Source organism: Lissotriton vulgaris, chromosome 2_1, assembly GCF_964263255.1.
Source record: "Lissotriton vulgaris chromosome 2_1, aLisVul1.2, whole genome shotgun sequence".
Lineage (NCBI taxonomy): Eukaryota > Metazoa > Chordata > Amphibia > Caudata > Salamandridae > Lissotriton > Lissotriton vulgaris.
The window spans coordinates 2,088,171,293-2,088,193,822 of NC_141687.1; the positions used below are offsets into that span (position 1 = coordinate 2,088,171,293).

The following is a 22,530-nucleotide window of genomic DNA, read 5'->3' on the forward strand; positions in this document are numbered from 1 at the left end:
CAGCAGATTCAAAATGGAATTTGCAACATCCGTTCAGGCCCAAATTCAAGCTATCAATGAAGCCAAAGAGAGACATATTAGATTATAAAAATAAATGAATGCACTGTATACCACTTAATTCTCTAACCCCATTAATTTATTTTAAGTATAGCATTAATAGTTAAGCAGAACACACACGTTTTAGTTCGAACAGGAGCATGTGCATTAGTATGTAAAGCATGAAGCGGGCATCTTTGGCACTAGTGCCCAGCTGCAAAGAGTTCCCAACAAAAGCAGAGATACGTCACACTGCGTAGATGTAGTAGATGCATGCACAGAAAGATTCCAGCTTTTTCGGCTGCCATATTAGGACACTCGGATTACTGTTAGTGAAAGCACATAGTTAAGCTTCCCCTAGATACTAGAAATGTCATGTAGTGCGGTTTTAGTAATCACAAAACATGTTGGTTAATAAGTTACATGTTATTTCGAGAGGATTGAATACGAGCAAGTTTCTGTACATATGAAACCTTGCTCCATCACCTCTCCCCACTCTAAAAATCATCATTCCAACACCTCTGCCTCCATTGCTAAATTCAAAAAGGGTTTGCACTTCATAAGTGTAAATTAGAATGAGACCCCCCTTGCATACAGACTAGGTAAGCAGGGGACGGAGGACAACTCTTCAAAAGATGGAATGAACGTGGTAAACACAAAAATTCCACTAGAAATGTGAATCTATATTTGCAGACGTCTGTCCGGCACCCTGATGTCACTGGTTTGACAAGTGTAGTTTTATCTATTGCTAGTTTTCCAGCCAATCCCTTCAGTGCATGTTGCCCAACAGTATTGTCTCAAAACAAGTGTAATATCCAGCTCTTGCGGTGAAACATCTGTATTGTCATTGAACCAAGTTTGCATTGTATAAAACTGAGAAGAATAAAAAAGATGCAGCTTCTGATTGGTCGAATGACACAACCTTCAAATCAAGAGCTTGTTTGTGTTTTGCTTGGCAAGGGTGCAAGACAGGCTCAGTACCGTTAAGCCTCCAAAGTCGTCATTTCTTGTACTTATAGAGTATATTTTCAACGTGTGATATAAGTTAAATATTAGTTGGTCGGGGACTGTCTGGTCACCCACAGCGCTAAAGCAGAAGCTGGTAGTAGACACACCTAAGAGCACTTTGATCTTCATCACTTTTACTCACTCTTTGATCTGTTATCTCTCTCATCTGCTTTTCAGATTATTTTCCTTTATTATTGTATGTAACATTTCTATTAAGCATGCTGTGGTGTTAATAAATAAAGACAAGAAAGCCTATTTATTTTATTGTATTCCCTTTCAACCATGGGCTGAAAAACTTCACAATGTCGCTCGAATTTGTCAAACAAGTCTATACGATTTATACCTTATGTGGGTGAGTACATTTAATGGCTAAAGTCCTGTTGACACAAGTTGGATTTATCTACAAGGAGTGAGATATACTCCTCATTCCAAAAGAAGTAGGGCAGTGGGAGGAGTCATTTTCGAATATTGGAGAAGGTATTAATTGAATGGTTTGAGGGCACAGCTCCAGTATGAGAAAGTGGGTCCGCATAACGAATATACAACCAGATGACTGTGAATAGAAGACAGCTATATGGCTATTTTGAAATATGACACTCTGGTATTTTGCACATATCGAAATAAAACTTAACTTGTCATATTCACACACAATGCCACCTTATGATAGCTCAGTAGAACGTTATTGGTCATTTATTAGAAGAAAACGAAACAATAACACCTGAGATGCTAAATGATTTTTTTATGTTATATTGTTGAAGTAACAAAGTGAATGATTAAGAAATTGACAAACCAGAACCATGATGTATTTTATTCAAAACAATATTTTTTTTTGCATTATCTGTAAAATTATGTGATGGTTTCTATTAACTTATAACAATAATCATGAAATTAAAATTGAATCGAAATTGCTCATGCTACTGGTCGAGTTAGGGCAGAGGTTTTGGAATTTGGGGGTGGGCAGTGTTTATAAGAAGTGTTCTAGGTAGGTACACTGGGTGCTAAAGGGAGAACATTTATGGGCAAACTAAATACATTGGGGCAGATTTGTGTTGGACTTGCACCGCCGTTGCGTCACGCAACGGCGGCTTAAACGTGTTGCATCCCTGCGACCCATTTACAACGTGATGCATATAGGCAGATGCGTCACGTTGTAAAGCCCTGCGCCACATGTGGGAGTTCCGCCGCAGGGTGGGCGTTCCGGGCAGGTGCGCCTCGCAAAAGAAGCTGAGTAAAATCTACAAGATTTCACTCAGACACTTTTAGGCCAATGCTGCGTCAAAACCCTGCGCCTGCCTGAAGCAGGCGTAAGGTTTAAAGCAGCATTAACTAGATAGGGCCCCCGGAGCATTGCTGGAGCTGCGTCGCGCTTACGACGCAACTCCAGCAATGCACCACTTTTACAGCACAGATGCGTCACGCATCTGTGCCGTTTTTGCCCCATGGTGCGCCGCATTGTAAATGCAGCGCACCATGGGTGGCGGAGCTGCGTCGTACAATAACTGGCGCATCCCTGGGGATGCGCCAGTTATTGTAAATCTGCCCCATTGTGCACGATGTGCTCACATGCAGGCATATATGTGTGTATTGTACTCTATGATTGCGTCTAAATTATTTATATTTGCGGATGTGATTACGAATTCCACATTTACCCCTTAACTGTCCCAAAATATTGCTAATTCTGCACTTTCCCCATAACCATTGTGAGCTGCTTCACCCTGATGACGCCTGTTGGTTCGGATTACTACTGGAAATAAACATGAATGGGTGCAGGGGCGATGCCTTTTACATCTTTATCTTTCTCATCTTTGTCTTCCCCCTGTACAGCACTCCACTGCCCTTCTGCAGGGTAAAATCGACGTGCGCACATAACCACACCAGTGTCATCCTTCGTGCAAACACAGATGTAAGCCTATTTCATAAGTAACATGGAGGGTTGAACCATCCCTAGATTAATAGGAAAGTGCATGTTTAAAACCACGTACAAACGCTATGCGAACAATTACGAAACATGGTGCAGACTTCGGCAATTAAAAGGGTCCTGTCGCGTTCTTTATTTTTCTAATGTCACTGTACATTAGATTTACCAAGTGATGGTCCGTTATTATGGGAAAATGCTCATGGTGCATTTTTCAAGTAAATGCCTAACTTGAAAGCCTGTCATTGGACAGACAGCACAGCGCCAAACCAGCCCGAGACGTATCGTCGCTGACAGAAGATGTTGTCCCTCACATGGTTTGGAGTCAGCATTGCTCACTGTCTGCAATTCTCTGGTCTCCCTCCAGAGCACATCTTGATGCTCTGGAATATTTCAAGGAAAGCCTGTTCTCTGGGGGAGTGGGCCACCGCCTAGATGATTTTTTAATGATATCGATTTACTGTCTGGCTCAGAAGCAAACTTAGACGAGCTGCTGCTCCAAACCAGTCTTTCACTCAAAATGATTAACAGACTCCAGAGTAAAAAAAATTAAAATGTAGTGGCACAGCTGAGATGACAGTAAACTGATATACAGAATTGTTCAACTCCACGCTAGCATGGTGGGTTCTCAAATAACAGAATAAGTTTTTCTTTTCATGACAAAGTCTTGACCTCGCTATCTTTTGGCTGAGGAAATAAATTCATTTATTCAGAGCAAAGCTACTCAGATATGTCAACAGTGAAAGAAACGTGGGACATAACAAACTTATTGATTACAACACATAGGAGCAACTCTTTTGAAACCGAACAACAAACAACCTGCCAAGACATGGAAATCAGATGATTGCTGTGTGTGGCTAATATTAGCCACATTGCAGGTAACTTACATTATGGTGGATAAGCAGTGACTCGTGTATGGGGGGCAGAGGGTGTCTTGCGGGGAGGGGGTCGCACGGGGGAGGTTTTATTTTTAATTATAAAAACAAAAAAAGAACTTACCTTAGCCGGCCCGATCCGGTCCTGCGTCGTCTCTGCTTCTCTTCTCCTCACAGCCCCAAGAAGCAGGCAGCCTCCCTCCCCACCCCTAAGCCAATCACAACTCTACAATAGCAGCATTATGATTGGTGGGGACAGTGCCAAGACCTTCCAAGATAGAATGATGGGTGGTGGAGGAAGAGTGGTGGTCCAGAAGAGGGTTATATTGAATCTATACGTTCTATTGCACAATATTATACTTTTTAACATGCTTTTTGTCTGTGCTTGAGCACAGCTAGTTTGTTCCTTAATTATGGTGTTAGAAATAATAGTTTACATATTTAGACCAAATTCCAGTAAGTGATGATGGTTGAGATAAATGTAGACCTCCTCCCTAAGCATGTCGAAATGATTCCCTATTGGAACAATGGAACGTTGAACGCTCCATTGAAGACAATGGAGTAGCTCCAGGTTTATAAAGCGGAAGTATGATGATACATCGCAAACAGCCACAACGGCAGCAATGACCACGCAGTTGTTACATCATCAAAGGCATCACATCGCACGCATTCACTGCTCATGCTGTCCCCACGCTATTGTAGTGTCTCCGCTGCTTTTGGCTAATACAACGCAGTTCACGAAATCGCATGTTAATAAATAGTTTTTCCCACTGTGTTTATTAAGTATCATTATTTTAGCCAATACAAGTGATCGGTGCACGCATCTGCCATCTTCCATGTTCGTGACCTCCCATGTCATGTTGCATCAGTGGATCTATCAGCCTCGATAGATAAATGTTTTTGTTTTGAGCAAGTGATAATTATCTATAGTAAAAAATGTATCTCCATAATGTAACCACATCGATAATAAATACGTTTTTATTTTTTGCAAGTGATGATTATCTATAGTTAAAAATTTATTTTCATAATGTAACCATATGTCATTGCATATGATGTCTGCCCCGTGGCTATGGTATGACGTCATCATGTCATAATCCGTCAAGTGCCCCGTGCTGTCATCTACCGTGTTTGTGCGTTTTTATTTTGAGCAAGTGCATGTCATCTGGAGTTAAAAATGTATTTCCCTAATGATGTCTGCGTGTGGCGCTTATGATGTCTTGTCTTTTGCGTAGTTAAATATTTATTCAACAAAAACACAACGGTGGGGTAGGACCCGGGGGAATATTTAAAGACCAGGCTCTGGATACAGTCCCCAATACAGAGCAACTACAAAGAAGTACCAGAGGGTCTAGAAAGGGAAGGAGTTTACAAATGGCAGAGACTGGACCAACTAAACAACACCCTTAAACTGACTAAACAGAAGCGTGGTATGCAATGACATCTCAATAGATGGAGAAAAATACCCATCAGTCACCACTCGGATCCGCCCTTCATAATTTGGGATTTGTCTAGACCATCTGTATGAGTATGTATTGTCACAGACGTAAGGAGACCAGATGAAAAATAGGTCACCTTCGCTGTACCGACAACAGTATGGTCTACCACTCTGTGAAACTTTGTGAGTGGTAAGGCGTGGTGTGACTAGGGAGTGCAGTGCAATAAACGTGAAAAAATAAACATAAACAATGTGTTCTAAAATTGGATAAGGGAGCATAGAACCAACTTTATTCAAATGATGCTCGCTTGACAAAAATTCAACATTTTGTTGAAGACAGTTAGAACGAATGGGCTGTCTCAAGGTGGAACCAGGTCGACATGTTTCAGCAATTTAGGACGTAATCGTCCTTGCTTTCATCAGGACCATATAACAAAATGAATGCTACTGCAAACTGTGAAGTAAATCAAAAGTGACAACTACGAAACAGTGTAAAACAGACAAGTGCAAAAGTCACCTGCAGTTTCCAAAGTGCAAAGTCTTGTCTTAAGCTTACAGCTAGTGTTGTTCGCTGGAAAGTCAGAAAAGAAAAAGGGGTTGAGTGTCAGACTGGCTGTCTACACATATGAACTCACATGACAGTTAGGTCCAATCAGTATAGACCTTAGACTGAGTCAGACTAAATAGTACTGACAAAAAACTCATAACACAAGTGTAATCAGATGTCCAATATTTGGAAATACACTTTACATGCCAAATACGTATAAAAAAAAACATCTTACCATACATCTTAAGATCTGAAGACCTCACCCCACCTGGCAGTGGCTCAGGAGCAGAGTGAAGCACCGCTCTATATAACATGTAAAAGTAATAACATGTTTATCACAGTGTGCAAAAACCTCCATACAATCACCCTTCTATAGGCTAGGATGTACAAAGGATTCAACAGATAACGGGGATAGGCCGAATAGTTAATCAAACCGTTTCGATCTGATAAACATCGCAAAAGCTTTAGTAGAGATCCCCCCTGTCAACTATACGGGAAGAATTGTTTGTTTGTAAACCGTTTATAAACCGCTAGCGGAGTGCGCACTAACCAAAGGGGCTGCATGTTCCAAATCCGTATATTTACCGCTGTGGTGGAGAAACGGGAAGCACTCTTACCTGACCGTCGGTACTCCTTTGCCGGCGTCTGAACCGACTGGGGAGGCACCGAACGGCAGGATAGTGTTGTATTATATTGCGCGATCCGATTGGATAGAAGCACACGTGGTGTCTTAACCTCCGTAGCCTGATTGGACAATTGTTGGCTGACGAAGTTATAGCGCTCGCCATTGGTGGAAATGGCGTTGCTGGGGTTATAATAATCTGTAAACACCGTGGGCAAACGAATCATTCGCGAAGGGAAGGAATCTGCAATAGTTAGTAATCTGGCAGTGTGCCGATAGTCAGAACCCTCCTAATAATATTTTAAAAATGTTTTAAAAAAAATATGTATATAAATAGAACCATGATCTTTAATGTCACTGGGATCGACAGCGCTAGTCAAGATAGTCCATGATAGACTGTTTATGAATAAAGCGTGTGCACAAGGCGCACGCTATGATGTCTGCCCGGTGGCGCATATATGTCTTGTCTTTTGCTATGGTATGACGTCATGATGTCATAATCCGTGACATGGCCAGTGCTGTTAAAAATTTATTTTCCTAATGTATGATGTCTGCCCTGTGGCGCATATGATGTTTTGTCTTTTGCTAAGGGATGATGTCATGCTGTCATAATCCGTCACGTGCCCTGTGCTGTTAAACATTTATTTTCCTAATGTATGATGTTTGCCCCGTGGCGCATTTGATGTCTTGGCTTTTGCTATGGTACCGTTGCTGTTAAACATTTATTTTCCTAATGTATGATGTCTGCCCCGTGGCGCATATGATGTCTTGTCTTTTGCTATGGTATGGCGTTATCATGTCATAATCCGTGACGTGCCCCGTACTGTTAAACATTTATTTTCCTAATGTATGATTTTGAGCAAGTGCATGTCTTGTCTTTTGCTATGGTATGACGTCATGATGTCATAACCCGTCACTTGCCCCGAACTGTTAAACATATATTTTCCCAATGTATGATTTTGAGCAAGTGCATATCATCTGTAGTTAAAAATGTATTTCCCTAATGATATCTGCCCCGTGGCCCATATGATGTCTTGTCGTTTGTGTAGTTAAATATTTATTTCCCTAATGTATGATTTCTGCCCGTGGCGCATATGTTGTCTTGTCTTTTGCTATGGTATGACATCATAATGTCATAATCCGTCACGTGCCCCGTGCTGTTAAACATTTATTTTCCTAATGTATGATGTCTGCCCTGTGGCGCATATGGTGTCTGATCTTTTGCTATGGTATGACGTCATCATGTTATAATCCGTGACGTGCCCCGTGCTGTCATCTTCCGTGTTCATGCTGTCATAATCTGTGACCTTCCATCTCCCATGTCATCGCAGCAGACGTTGTCATGGCTAGCGATGTTATTGTCAATGCGCATTAGTAGCATGCAGTCTAAAAGCTTGCGATGTAAAGCCTCCTGTGATATGAAAGTCACGTAGCGATTGCAGCGTGTGAAGACACCGTTGCTGTAATGGGTGTTTCCCTTATAAAGCTGGTCTAAGCCGTTGGCACCAAAATTCCAATATTTTTTCTTATGTTTTTCCCTTGGAACATTCTGCCCTTATTGGGTGTAATGTTCTAATAGCATTATAGTCCTTCTGCTTCAGATTATACTGATTATTAAAGGCCCTTGCCTGTGGCTTGGACATATAACTCGGGTTCAGGGTCTTTAACAACTAGTGTAACCCTTGGCAGAGGGTTATAAGGCTACGTTTCTCAACTAATAAATATCAAGTGTCAGTTGAAAACAATATGCTATAATCACAGTTGCATGAAAATGTGTGATTATTATGCATTCCATCTTCACTCCAGGACATACATTGTCTTTTATTCTTTATTTTGACCTGTGGTCTGCTTTACCAGACAGCAGCCGCGCTTGTGTATAACAGTATTTCCTTACACATAACTACTCCGTGATGAACCGAACATTAGGGGTATAGTTGTCTGTGGTGCAACCTGTGCAGTGTCACCAGGGCCAAGAGGGATGAGGTCCCAACCTGGCTAGGCTGCAATTTACTTTTTTCCTTTTTTCCTATTCTTGGTTCTGGCCTTGATCTGTATTTATTCTATGATAGGTTGTGCAGGCCTGGGAGATTAGCTGGCCATTATCATAAATGTAAAAAAAACAGAGAAGGTAGACATACAGTGGATTAACTAGACGTAGAATAAAGAACAAAAAGGTTAAGGGGAGAATGGATAGATACAAAGGGAGTGGACATGATACAGCCGTAATTTCATGGTAATTTCTCAATTCAAAAATCTCATCTACCTCTATTTACAGCTGAAAAAGTGTTGGGCCCTTGACACCATGTATTCCTTTCAGGAGACTTTACATAAACATGAACAGTCAAACATTTTTTTAATATTATTTAAGCCAATGAAGAGAGTTGTTGAGTATTTTAAAGGGTTTTATTTTCAAGTCAAATTTAATTTTTCTCTGACCCTTTATTCATTAGTAAAATATCAATCAGGATACAGAATTTAGAAAACAGGAAAAATAGCATGAATACAGAACATATTACAGTGTGCATATAAGCATCACATGTAGAAAATAAAATGGGGTGCAAAATGTCAGTCAAAATTCTTAAAGAGTTTCTAATAAAAATAAGTTCTGCAAGGCTAATCAATAATTAAATAATTTGCAAAAATCTCTCATTAAGAGAAACAAGTGCATAAGACAAATAACTCTTTTCAAAACACATTAATTCGTCAAGCAATAAAACTGACTGTGAAACAGCGTAAACAGGGAGGGGGTGGGTCAGAAGCTACTCCACCGAAATTTAAGACTCGGAGAGGAAAGGGGAAAGAGTGTGTAAAAAAACATCTTTTCTAAACCTAAAATTACTCCATCACTGAAAACCTTCTACCAGGTCATGTCTTTGTCTACTGCTAAAGTATCATCCCCACCTCCCATGTCTCTGTGGTGGAAGGAGCCCTGGAAAATAAGTCTAAGTCTAATTTTTCACTCATGATGGCACAGGGAGCCTCTTTAAAATCTAAGCCCACTCTAAAAACTGCAGGATTCAAGAGTCCAAAGACAAAGCAGGATATACAACGAGTCAACCGAGTCTTCCGGGAGTCATCATGCCAAACTCGGCAGAACCGACAGAACAGTCAGAATCCACAGACCTCAGCGAGATACTGGATAATAAATCTGAGGTCCATCCGACTGTTGCTTTATCCAATAGATATTCGGTATTAGAATTAGAAAAGTCGGCAGATATGGATACAGCAGGTCCTGTCGCTGTTCAAGCTCCAACCCAGGCTGCAGATTTTTCCCTGAAATTAATGGTAATGGGGACAAGTTGGGAACGGCCCAGATCTGTGAAATTTAAAGTAGTGAAGATCAACAGTCTCATTCTCTGGTGGACATTCTTCTTGCCTTGAAAGGTTACATTGCGAACAGATTTACAGTTTCAGAGACAAACCAGGCCGAATTGGCAAACAGGTTTTTAGTCTCTAAGGCAAACCAGGCCACTATCAAGTCTTCATGTGAGATCTTAGCCGAGAAACTTGAAGAGGTTACAGCGAGAACGGAGGTATTTGAAGCGGAGATTCCGAGGATGAAGAGCGCAATAGAGTCCACCTCTTTCCAGCTGGAGAAACTAGCTATACAGGATAAAAGAGCTTAAAGACAATTTGGAAAGGCTTGAGAATCATTCGCGTAAGAATAACTTAAATTTTTTTAATGTACCAGAAGCGATAGAGGGAGAAGATGTAAAGGGGTTTGTAATTTCACTTCTGGAAAAGACGGTCTCCAAGCCCCTCCCTAATGTGGATTTAATAAATGAAATCCAGAGGTTACATAGAGATCCCTTTAAAAGGAACCTGGGAAGGCAGAAGCCACGGAAAATCTTGGTGAACTTTCTTTCTTTTTCAGTCAAAGAGCAGATCCTATCAGCAGAGTTAAAAGTAGGCGCCATACCATCTCCCTTTCCCGATTTACCTGCATTTTCTTTTTCTATCAGGTCCGACATTGTAAAAGAACATTTCCAAATTAATGCACAACCCTTTTAACAATTCAACAAATCCATCAACTTCTGGGTATCACAGCATAAATTTGTCTCTCAATTGTGGGATTGTGTTCAGAATTGCTACAAGTTCAATTTTATTCTGTGGCATTTGCACATATATTTCTCCCACCTTTTCTCTCAATGAGTAAGCAAAAGCTTCTCCCTCACCCTGTTTATTATTTTCCCTAACAAGGTGTGGTTGTTTATTTTTCTTCTCATGTTTTCTTGCCCATTTACCTCCTAATTTCTCAAACCCATTGCATTTGAAAATACATTTTATTATTTCTGCAATGTGCAATTGTATTCCTGAAGAACACATGTTCTCATTTGCTTCATCATCCATGTGTACCCTAAACTTTTCTGAAATGGAAAACTTCCTGAAACATCAGTTTTATATTGTTGAGACAAATCTGTCAGTCCATTATGTGTAGTTAATGCACATGCAGCTGTTTCCTTACTCAGGGAAATTAATTTTTTTTCATGACACTTGTTCACATTTTCATGAGTTAAACAGCAGGACTGTTAATCTCTTCATGTTCATATGTTGAATTAAAACATTAAGCTGTCTCTCTTTTTCAGGGTCTGGGTTAATTTGTTTCCCTATGTTCTCTATCTTTTTAAACACTGCTGCTTCCTCAGAGCAGGTTTGAAAAATCCCATTTTCAAATATAATTATTTTATCCTAGGCTGCAGATGTTGTAAATACCATTTTCCCTCACCTTTCAGTGCTTGGACTGTCTGGGGTAATTTCTCCTCAATAATGTGTGAATTCTGAATTTCTGGAATAAAGCCTGACAAAATCACTCCTTCTGCAGCGATTTGAACCTTTTAGTAGGGGCCATATTAATTGGGGCAATCATAATTTTTCTAGGCATTATCGGTGCATCTACAGTTTGTAATTCTTGGACTGAATCAGTGACATTTGAAACGGTAATACCTGGAGGTATCACTGTCAGTGGGGAATCAACAGGTAGTGGGTCGATCTGAAATGTCTGCTCAGTTCTCTCAGTCTGTGTTTCTCTCTGTTTAACAGAAGCAGTAGCCACTGTAGTACTTACTGGTAAACTATTTTCAGTATTTTTAATGGGAACCACATAAAGTGGTGGATACTCAGTTAACAATGCATCCATTATTTCATCCCCTGAATCATTATTCATTTGAAGCTTTTTATCAACATTAATTCTCTTCTGCTGCATCTGGTGCTATACCTTTTTATCCTCACTTGCTTTTTCTCTTGCTATCTTTTCCCACATGCTTAAGGCCTCAAATTGTGCAGCTTTAGATGGTGTCTTTATTGCACATAACACTTCCCTTAATTTGTCAATAATTTGCAATTCAAAAATACCATCCTTTGGAAACATCAAAGGACCCTCCTTTTCAGTAATCTTGCACCATTGGTGAACCCACATACATGTGTTTTGTCACAAATTGGTAGACATAACATGCACAGGTGCTCCTTCAGGAGCATCACCAATTAAAAATACATTTTTTACTTTACCTCCCAACAGTTTCTTTAAACCTTCAAACATTTTCATTTTTGCAGTAGTTCAATGCAATTTCTTTTCTCCAATTCTGTCAGTCTCAATTTCAGTCAGTTTTACTCCTACTACTGACCCTTCACAAAATGTTACTGCAATATTTTCTGAGTTTTTCTTAATCAATAATTCTGTTAGTAACAACATAAAAACATTCGCTACTCTGTCTGTTCCACTAAATAAAGGATAGATTTATTTTCACTGCGAGTTACACATTCCACTTACTCTTCACAAAGTAAGAACTTCTGTTTACTCTTCAAGCACTGCAGGTAAATCCCTTCCGCTTACACTTCACTCAAGCTCAGAAGAACCTCCTACTCTTTTAGTGTTACCCTTTCTAGGTGATATAACACCAAAGTTTCACGAGTGAACTCTTTTGCTGTTAATCACTCTCATTTTAACACAGAAAATAGTCCCTAATTTAACACTGCCAGCCCTACCTAGCTTCTCAGTGCTATTCCAACAGACGAGTAACCTAAGAGCGGTGTGGTTTCAATTTACCAATCGCTATTCCTTCCCGGGATTCCACAGGTGTACATACCTGTTTTTCCAGACAACATAGAACAAGACACTAACTTTTCATGTTAAGAACATATAATCAATAGTCAAAAAATTCTGTCCTATGAAAGTACCAATATAACCAATAACACCATCAGTTCAAAATGAGAAATATTTCACCCTCAGTCAAAAACCCTTACTATTTTCAACACTTAAAAAAATACATCCTAGCACATTAACAACATTTCACAACCCTATTGATACTCACACCACTCCAGCAATCACCTTTTTGCATTACCTTCCAGTAATGCTTTGCCAGTCTTCAGGTTCTGAGCATTGGAGTCCAGAATTCGGACTTGGACATTTATCTAACTTGGGCAATTATTTTACTTCCCTCCTAAGATCAATGATCCATTAGTTGAATAGTTGATGGTGAAATCAATAATCATTATTCGCCAAACTAAGCTATAATGACCATCTTCTGCTTACCAGAAACTGGTACAGCGGTAATTTCACAGTAATTTCTCAATGCAAAAACCTCAAGTACCTCTATTTACCGCTGAAAAGGTGTTGGGCCCTTGAACCATGTATTACAATCAGGAGACTTTACATAAACAAGAACAGTCAAAAATGCATTTAATATTTAAACCAATGAAGAGAGTTGTTGAGTATTTTGAAGGGTTTTTATTTTCTAGTCAAAAGTAAATTTTTCTCTGACCCTTTATTCTTTAGTAAAATATCAATCAGGTTACAGAATTTGGAAAACAGGAAAATAGCATTAATACAGAACATATTACAGTCTGCATATAAGCATCACATGCAGAAAAGAAAATGTGGCGCAAAGTGTCAGTCAAAACTCTTAAAGAGTTTCTAAGAAACATAAGTCTTGAAAGGCTAATCAATAATTAAATAATTTGCAAAAATCTCTCATTAAGAGAAATAAGTGCATAAGACAAATACATTTTTTCAAAACTAATTAATTAGTCAAAGCATGAACTTAGAATTTTAGCATCTAAATCTAAAAAACCCTTTCTATCTGTTGCTGCCCTCTGCATCTCTGCCACTCTGAGCTACACCAAGAGTGAGAAAGCCTGCCCTTCACATACCACAGAATAGTGTGATCTGCCTTGCCAAAAATATGACGTGCAAGGACTTCTCTGAAAAAAATATGACCAAGAAAGCCCTCCTGTCTCTCCTCGGATGCAAATCTCCACCAAGGCTGCACCCGCGACGATCACTTACCTAATCCATATGAAGGTCTGATCTCATCTGCTGCCTCTCTCAAGAGCTCACACGCCCCCCTAAAGCTTAAGAGCCTAAAAGCCAAAGAGCCTAAGCCAACCATGCCTCAAAAGAGGTCATTATTTATACTCTAATTCTTGGCAGAGTACACAAAAATGTTTCAAATTCAGAAAAGCTTGTACCTGATTGGTTAGTCACAATGGCATGATCTCTCACTACCCTAACTCATTGAAAATTCTAAGCCATACCAGTTTTAACAAAAGAAGTGTAAATGATTAATACATGTATATGTTTTAGCAACATTTACTTTGGAAAAAAGTTTCATTCTGTTTTCCTGCTTCCTGTCACAGTGCAGGCAGGAAGGATACTTTAACTAACACTGGTAGATTGGCACAATCACAAGAATGTACAGTTCACAGTGGCCTTGACTCCTTTTGTACTTGAGGCAAGCTGCTTTCATCTGCGCATGCTCTCTTCTTTTTAATGCAAGTCACAGCCTTGATGTATTCACAGGCAGCCATGTTATCTTAGGCCCAAAAACAAAACAAACACAAAAGAGTATTAACTTTATGTAAATAAACCCATTATACTTTCCCAACCCCATACTAATACCCTTTAAAAAAGATTTCCCAGCAAAGCTATTAGTTTAAAGCAGCTTTTCTTAATATTTATATTCAACATGCGAAAATAAAAATGTGCAACATAGCATAAACATGCCCTAGTGTAAATTTTCAAAGCGCACACAGTTAATTCATACTCATAGCAACATGCTTTAATGTTTTAGCTAGCTTTTCATGCAAAAGCTTTTTCCCCTTATGTGTAGTGTTTGGTGCATTTGTTAATTAACGCACATTATCAAAAGATGTGTTATAAACTGAACATGTTTATCCAAATATGCAATAAGCCAAAGTCTCTTAAGACAGGAATTGTGAATGTAGATTGCAGGAAATGAGCTGGGAAGAGAGAACACATTCTATGGTTATTCTTCAAAACTAAAAATGCCACTTAAATCACAAGTTTTCTCTACAATGCGAAAAAAACACGTTAATTCAGCAAAAGCATTTCAGACTGACTAGGCTTCATTTCATGTCTCATGTGCCATTTGTTTTCACTTGCACCAAATCTGCGTGTCAATTTAAATGCAGTCTGTCTGAAGCACAAAAATAAAGCAATGCCTGACTTCAGATGAAATCTGCTCCATCCGACAGATAATGAAGGGTGGAGAGCTGCAGGGGATTAGGGAAAGAGGTGGATGGTATGATCGAAGGATGGAGAGATGTATTGTTTAAATTGAGAGGTAAGTGGTATAACAGAAAGATACACACAGTTGGAGAAGTACAGGGGTGAATGGAGATCTGCAGGATAGAAGGAGATTATAGAGAGGCATGCAAGGGGGAATAACTATAGGAGAACACAAAGTAGAGAGTAAAGATATATAGAGCATGTTAGAACTGGGGGGTTTCTAGTTGGCAGAGGTAAGTACCACTGTCCAAATAGGGACCCTTGCTTCTAGTCAGGGTAAGAAGGAAACACTCTTTAGATAGCCCCTGCTCACCCCCTTGGTAGCTTGGCACGAGCAGTCAGGCTTATTGAAGGCAATGTGCAAAGTATTTCTAGCAACAATCACAGTAACACGGTGAAAACACCACCTACTGACTCCACAACAGTTTAGAAAAATAAAAGGTTTTTAATCTAAACTACACAAGACAAAAGCAACAAAAATCCAACATACACAGTTCAAGAATATTGTTTCAAAAGAGTTCATAAGATTGCAATAAAAATAATCCACAGTTGCATCACGTTTTAGCCAACAGTACCTTTAGATGCGACAAAAGATCCAAGTGAAAGCTGTAGCTTTGAAAAGCAAGCGATGCATCACTCATGAGACCCTGGGGAGGCATTGGGACAACTCCGCTGGATGTAGCAGCCGTGTTGCGGTGACTGCGATCTGTATGGGGAGTGATGCGATACCTTGCGTGGATTCTGGTGCACAGGTTTCAGTGGAAGCAGCTCGCAAAAGGTACAATGCGACGATCTTCGGGGAGGCGCCGATCTCCAGTGCGGCAACGATGCGCTGCTCAGCGGCGATCTTCTCCTCTTGCGGCGGTCCGCAAGCGAGCGGTACGATGATCTCACCCAGCGATGACAAGCTCTGCGACGATACTTGTTACTTGTAGTGATGGTAATCTTCCTGCACCGGATTGGTGCATCCCGCAAACCAAGGATGCGATGACCTTTGCAGCGGCAACAGGCGCTGCGACGATCTCGGCCTTTTTAGATGCGGGAATTTCCTCGCACTGACGGGGATGCGCTCCGCAAGCGAGCGATGCATTAGAACTTGCAAAAAGTCTTTAAAATCTTGGTTTCCAGCTTCCCAACACAGGTACAACTTCCAGAGGCCCCGGGACTGGGTCATGCACTCTAGGAAGGACAGAACTCTCTCAGCAGAGTTCAGGGAAGCTGGGGGTGAAGTCCTTTAGTTCCTGAGACTTCTTAACAGGGAGACAGCTCTTCTTCAGGCCCTTGGAGATTCCTTAAAGCAAGGGGACACAGCATAAAGCATAGACCTTCCCCTCTCCTTGGCAGCAAAGCAACTGCAGGTCAGTCCAGCAAAGCAACAGCAGGACAGTCTTCCTTCTTCAGTCTTCCAGCTTCCTCCTTGGCAGAGGGTCCTTCTTGAATCCAGGATGATCTAAAGTTCAGTGGTCTGGGGTCCTGTATTTATACCCCAAAAAGTATTTGTTCCCTTTGTGCAGGAGGGCTCTGAGCCTGGTCCAAACCAGTCCCGGAGTACTCCGTTTACATGACTCCTTCTTTCCTTTCACAGTGCAGAGCAGAAACATCAGACGCCCGCAGAAGGCCCGCAGGAGCCAGCATTGTGGAGGGAAAGCACAGCCCAGGAGCACTTTGTTGACATGATTCCTCCTCTCCTTTCACAGTGCAGGGCAGAGACATCAGACATACCACAGGGGGTAGAGCCAGCACTCTGGGGGCAGGCACAGTCCTATTCAGGTCGCAGGTGCAACTCCTCCCTCCCATATAGATGCAGATCTCTCTATTCACCACTGGGCAAACTCATTCTGTCCCCATAGAATCCACCAGCCCTGTCACTCACAAACCAGACTGTCAATTCACAAACAGCCAAAGGCACACAGAAAGGTCAAACAAGAAAGCAGCCAATTTCTACAAGTGCTGTTTTCAAACACAGGATTTAAAAAACATCCTTCCTAAAAGATGGGTTATTACATTCTGAGTTCAGGGATACCATACTTTTATTTTCTACCTTGCTCCTATGGGAAGATATGCAGGTAGCCACTGTAGCAAGCATTCCCCATGATAGCCTATAGGCAAGATAGCCTTACAATAGTGAAAAACGAAAATGGCTGTAATTCACTACCAGAGCATGTCACCTGCACTAGTACATTCTCTACCTTTCACATATACTGCACCCTACCCAGGGGGGTACTTTGAGCCTTCCATAGGGGTGACCAATGTGCACAGAAAGGGAAGGGTTAGACCTGGTCAGTGGGGACACTGACCAGGAGGACATGGCAGTTCACAGACTGCACACAGGCACTGCGGTGGCAGGCCTGAACCACCATTTTAGGGCTACTCATGTGGGTGGCACAATCAGTGCTGCAGGCCTACGAGTAGCCTTTGAATCACCAGCCCTGGCACACTCAGTGCACTTTACTAGGGACTTCTTGGTAATACAAATATGCCAATCATGGATAACCAATCACAATAACAATTTATACTGAGAGCATATGCACTTTAGCACTGATCAGCAGTGGTAAAGTGCCCAGGGTCCTATTGCCAACAACCATGGGTCAGGAAAAATAAGGGAGGAAGAAGCAAAAAGTCTGGGGATAACCCTGCAAAAAGGGCCATTTCGAAAACAACCCCCTTTCAGCCTAAAGTCAGGGTAGACCAAACGATACCTCGATGGGATTCCCTGCTTAAGGCGATAGAACACGGAAACTGACCCAAACAGCAGGGCACTATTCCTGTTCTACGCCGCCTTAACCCATTTGGATCACTTTATCCATACTCTCAGGGTCCACCACGCCATCCCATGTGGGACCCCCATCCTCACATGTGGACCCCACCTGTGCAGCACCAAACCTTGATTTACTCACAGGTGTGTCACAACAGGCAGACAGCAAGCCACAGTGGCCACCAACAGTGGTCAGGGATGAGACCGAGGCCTTATGCCTCTCAGGGCTCTCATATCCCTGTGGCATCAGAGGGTGAGGGGCAGTAGCCCCAGGTGCTTGGCAACCTTTGTCCACTTTCCCTCCTGTCAGGTCAGATCTGACATCCTGGCACTGACCCACCAGTCCTGGACCTGTATCCGGCGGCTGGACAGTAGGCTGAGGTGGGCTTCTCCCCCATCCTCCTCTTCATTGGGGCTCTGTACCCTCCCATCTGGAGTGGTACCCCCTTCTAGAATAGTCAGGGCACCTGTGGCAGGTGTCCCGCACCATTCACCCACCAGTGCAGGGGTTCTATCCTGCAACTGGTATCCCAGGTCAGGGGGGACAAAAACCTAGGCTCCAAAACCTCCAAGTCAGATAACACCTGATCCTGGCTTCCCCACCCAGGGACAAACCCCTGCTGTGGAACACTTGCCCGTTGCACCAGGACCTCACTCACAAATGTGCCCACACTTATAGACAGTACCCATCTGGCCAGCACAATGGTGTGGCCCAGTCCACCCTCAGGGTGATACTCCTCCCCATTCCAGGGGCAACCCTGTCCACCAGGACAACGAGCCACAGGGGCCACTGACAGCTTCAGTGATGGGAGCCAGGCATCCTGCCTGTCAGGTCTCTCTAACTTCTGTGGCGTCAGAAAGTGGGGGGCAGTAGCCCCAGTTGCCTGACACCTTTCCTCTATTCTCCCTCCTGCCAAGTTAGGTAGGGCATCCTGACACTGGCCCGCCAGCCCAGGGTCTTTGACCTCCGGCTGACCAGGGGTCAAGGGCAAGGTTCTCCTCTCCCTACCCCGCCTTCTAGGTTCTCGCACTCTCCTCCCAGGAGAGGCACCCTCAGAACACAACTTTCCCACCAGTTCAGGACCTTTCTCCAGCAACTGGTCTCCCAACCTAGGGTCTTAACCCTCAGGTCGCACCAGGGTTAGAGGTGAGGACTCCCTCCCTCCGTACCCCCTTCCAGAGCGCTGCATCCTCCATACTGGAGGGGTGCCCCTAGAAGCCAAACTGGTGTGGACACTGGTTACAGATGTCCTTCCTTCAAGGTCAGGCAGATCCTGAACCTGGTCTCCCAACCCAGGGACCAGTACCTGTGGTTGTGTACTTGCCCAGCGCAGCAGGACTTCATTGGGAGCACATATGCCCCACCCCGAAGGCGACACACAACTCAGGTGTCACGTGACAGTCTGCCTGGTGTAGATTTCCCGACCCCTGTCCACCTGGAAGTGCGCGAAGATCCCCCATGACAGAAGTGAGGTCACCATGATCACTCACCAGTGACTCAGCCCTTCTGTCTGGCCCCTGACACACTGGTTCTCCCACTGGGGACTCCTTCCCCCTCTCCCCCCTCAGTCTGGACTTCTGCACCTTCCCAACTAGAGTGGCACTGCCAGACACCAGAACTGGTGGAGGCCTGATTACAGGCACACTCCGTTCACCAGACACTAGGAGATCCTCAAGTGACATACTAGCGCCCTCTAGGTCCCCAACCTGGTGTTTCCTTAAGGAACCCTCTAGGCCCTGAGACGGGGTTTAGGGCACCTTGGGACACTCAGTCCCACACTAACTCCCTCTCCACTGAGACAGGACGTGAGCCCCTACACCCCTCCCACTATACTTGGACCTAACTGGGCTACACTGAACCTCTTCCACCTCACAGGTCTGGAAAATATCTGTGCCACTACTATTGGGATCACTCCCCAATGCCTCCTAAGACTCTCTGGAATCTACCAAGAGGTCTGCCTCCAACGCAAGCTCTCTGGGATCAGAGAACTCACACTCCACCAGGTGTTGGCATAGCTGTGGATAACAGGGACTTAAAATATGCTCTCCAACAAATGATTCACACAGCCCCCCCCACAGTTGTTAACCAAGCTACCCTTTGCCTTACCCTCCAGTGCCTCACACAGGTATCCCACACCACACTCCAGAGATGGGCAAGACAGTGTCCTACTGTCTCCGTCAACCAACCCACACTTTTCTGTCTGGTCTTCACATTCACACACCAAGGTTTCTACCATGGGGGGACTCCTCTCCCTGCACCTCTCACCTAGAGTGAGTACAGTGTCCCTCCCACCACTCTACTACAGGGACACTGCACTCCACTGGAACTACATCATGAACCTGAACCCCCTGGTGTATGTAAACCTCCTCCCTCAAGTCAGGCGCCACATCTCTGGGTGTTTGTACCTTTCTCTCAGCACTGGAAACTATAATCTTGCTGCCACCATCTGAGCTGGACTCCACCTCCAACTCAGCAAAGCTCACCTCTTGAGCTACCCATTTTTCTTCTTCAGCTGAGACACAAATGGCCTCAAGTCTCTCGAGCTCCAAATCAAGCTCCCTCATTGTCAATTCATGGGCCAATGTTAATATCAACTCCTCCAGGGCACTGGCATTTTTGCTCTCCTCCGCTGCCCTTTCTCTCTCTTTCTCCATTTGCTTCAGCTTCAATTTAAGCCTCAACATTTCTAACTTATGATCTCTACCCCTTTTGTTTTCCTCCAACTCCTCTGGGGAAAAACTTACAGCTGAATGGTTGCTGCCAGCCCTGGAGCCTGCTCTGGACACAGGCAGATCTTGTGACCTAGACTCATCCCTTTCTGTATCCTTCTCCACTTCTGCATCATCTGTCTCCCCAGCCTCTTTGGTCTCCCACCAGGCCCTTAAGGCCTTCTGTAGCTCCTCTTTCTTGGAGCGGCACTTCATGGGGCATCCAAAGCTCCTGCAGAACTGCTTGAGTTGACTTACTTTGTAATCACTTAATATTTCAATATCAAACTCCAGTTCTGCAACCTCACTTTCTGGTTTACCATTCAGAGACACGATGCTTTGATTCTTTCAGGGTTACTATCAAAAATAGAATCAAAGGGGCATGGCTAGCGGCCGAACATGGCGGCAGCATAGAGGACTAGCTCCGATAGAGAAGCGGCCTCTCAGACTATCCGTACTATGATCCGTGGCTGAATCAGACCTCAGACGGAGGAACCGAAGGCCCGGGGCCGGGCGGTGCCGGCGGCAGGTACCCAGACAAAAATCGGAGGCTGGACGGCTGAGTTACAGTCGAGTGTCGATGTGACCGGAGCACAGGCCTGAATCCGGGGAAACCAGTGGTGAGTGGTGCAGACGGGAAGTGCGACTTGACCGGCAACGGCGGACCGGAAATAGCCGGGACTGGAGAGGAGGCCCGCGAAACGAACAACAAACTGTACTTAACATCCCCGGATGTGGCGATAGCGCAAACAGAAGGCTCAAACGCTGCTGGAGGGGCGGAGGGACTACCCAAGACTGATGTCGCAGTAGCGACCCTGAGACGCGGGGACGGTGCTGGGCGGCCGGAAGAGACAGATCGCCAAGCAAGGCAAGAATATTGTGGCTGCAACTCCACTACCGTCTGGGGTGCGTTGGGTGCGACCCCCATCCACATCCGATTACCTTCCACAGCCGGACTAAAGGTCGGATCATATCTGTGGCTGCTCCCCTCCCCCCCGATCCCTCCCTCCCGTAGGCCTGAGTCACTGCAAGGTGGTCAGCATGGCGGGAAAGGGCTCTAAAGGCGGCACAACCCAAACACGTATCGAACGATACACAAGCGATAAAACCACGTCCCCTCCAGCAGAAGGACGGCACACCTCCACGAAAACGGTGGACAACACGGGGACGCAAAAAGGCGACCCTAGATGATGTGATGCGAGCACTTACACAGGTCCAGACAACGGTGGGCTCCATCTCGGCCGAAATAACTCTCATTCGTGCGGATCTCCACAAAATGGCCGAAAAAGTGGGATCGCTGGAACTGGTCGCAAAATCACTGGTGGAGGATGTATCGGAACTCCAGACGGCGATGGAGGCAGTCGTTGCAGAAAATAAAATGCTAAAGGACAAGCTGGATGACCAAGAAGGATGCTCCAGAAGGAACAATATACGAATTCTTGGAGTTCCGGAGTCAGAAGGCACTAGAGCAACCGATATTTTTGTGGAAGACCTCATTAAAACACAGCTCCAACCTAAAGGACTATCAACGTTCTTCTCGGTCGAAAGGGCGCACAGAGTACCAGGTGGACAGCCTAAACCGGGGGCATCCCCTAGACCAATCCTGGCGAGACTGTTCAACTTCCGTGATAGGGATACCATCCTCCAAGCAGCGCGGGTATCCCCACCCGTAAAGATTCAGAACTCCACACTGGCATTCTTCCCGGACTATACAGCGGAGGTGGCCAGGAAGCGAAAGACGTTTCTGGACATAAAAAAAGAACTCAGGAGGAGAGAGATCCAATACTCCATGATATTTCCGGCTAAACTACGGGTGGTACCGGAAAACAGGACATGGTTTTTCGATAACCCAGAGATTGCCCGGGACTGGCTGGATGGCTGGCGACCAGCCTCTCAATCTCGCCACCCGGGACGAACTAAAAATGGCCAGCATATGAAGGATCGTGACGACGTCCGAGAAGAAGAACTAGGAGACGACAGAAGATCACCGATGAGAGACAATGTTGGTGCAGACCAAGAGGTGGATATTTAACGGCCCGGCAGCTGTGAGACATTCCTGATAAGGGACTGCCACCGGGGCTGCCATGGGCACTGGGCTGAAGGC

The 22,530-nt window shown here is 43.8% G+C and overlaps 1 protein-coding gene across 1 annotated transcript in view; it reads left to right on the plus strand.

Annotated features, from left to right (window-relative positions):
* The window catches only part of LOC147733753 (protein unc-13 homolog B-like), a 1,057,263-nt gene that overhangs the window by 876,230 nt on the left and 158,503 nt on the right, over positions 1-22,530 (plus strand). The gene's annotated exons all lie outside the window — the stretch shown is intronic.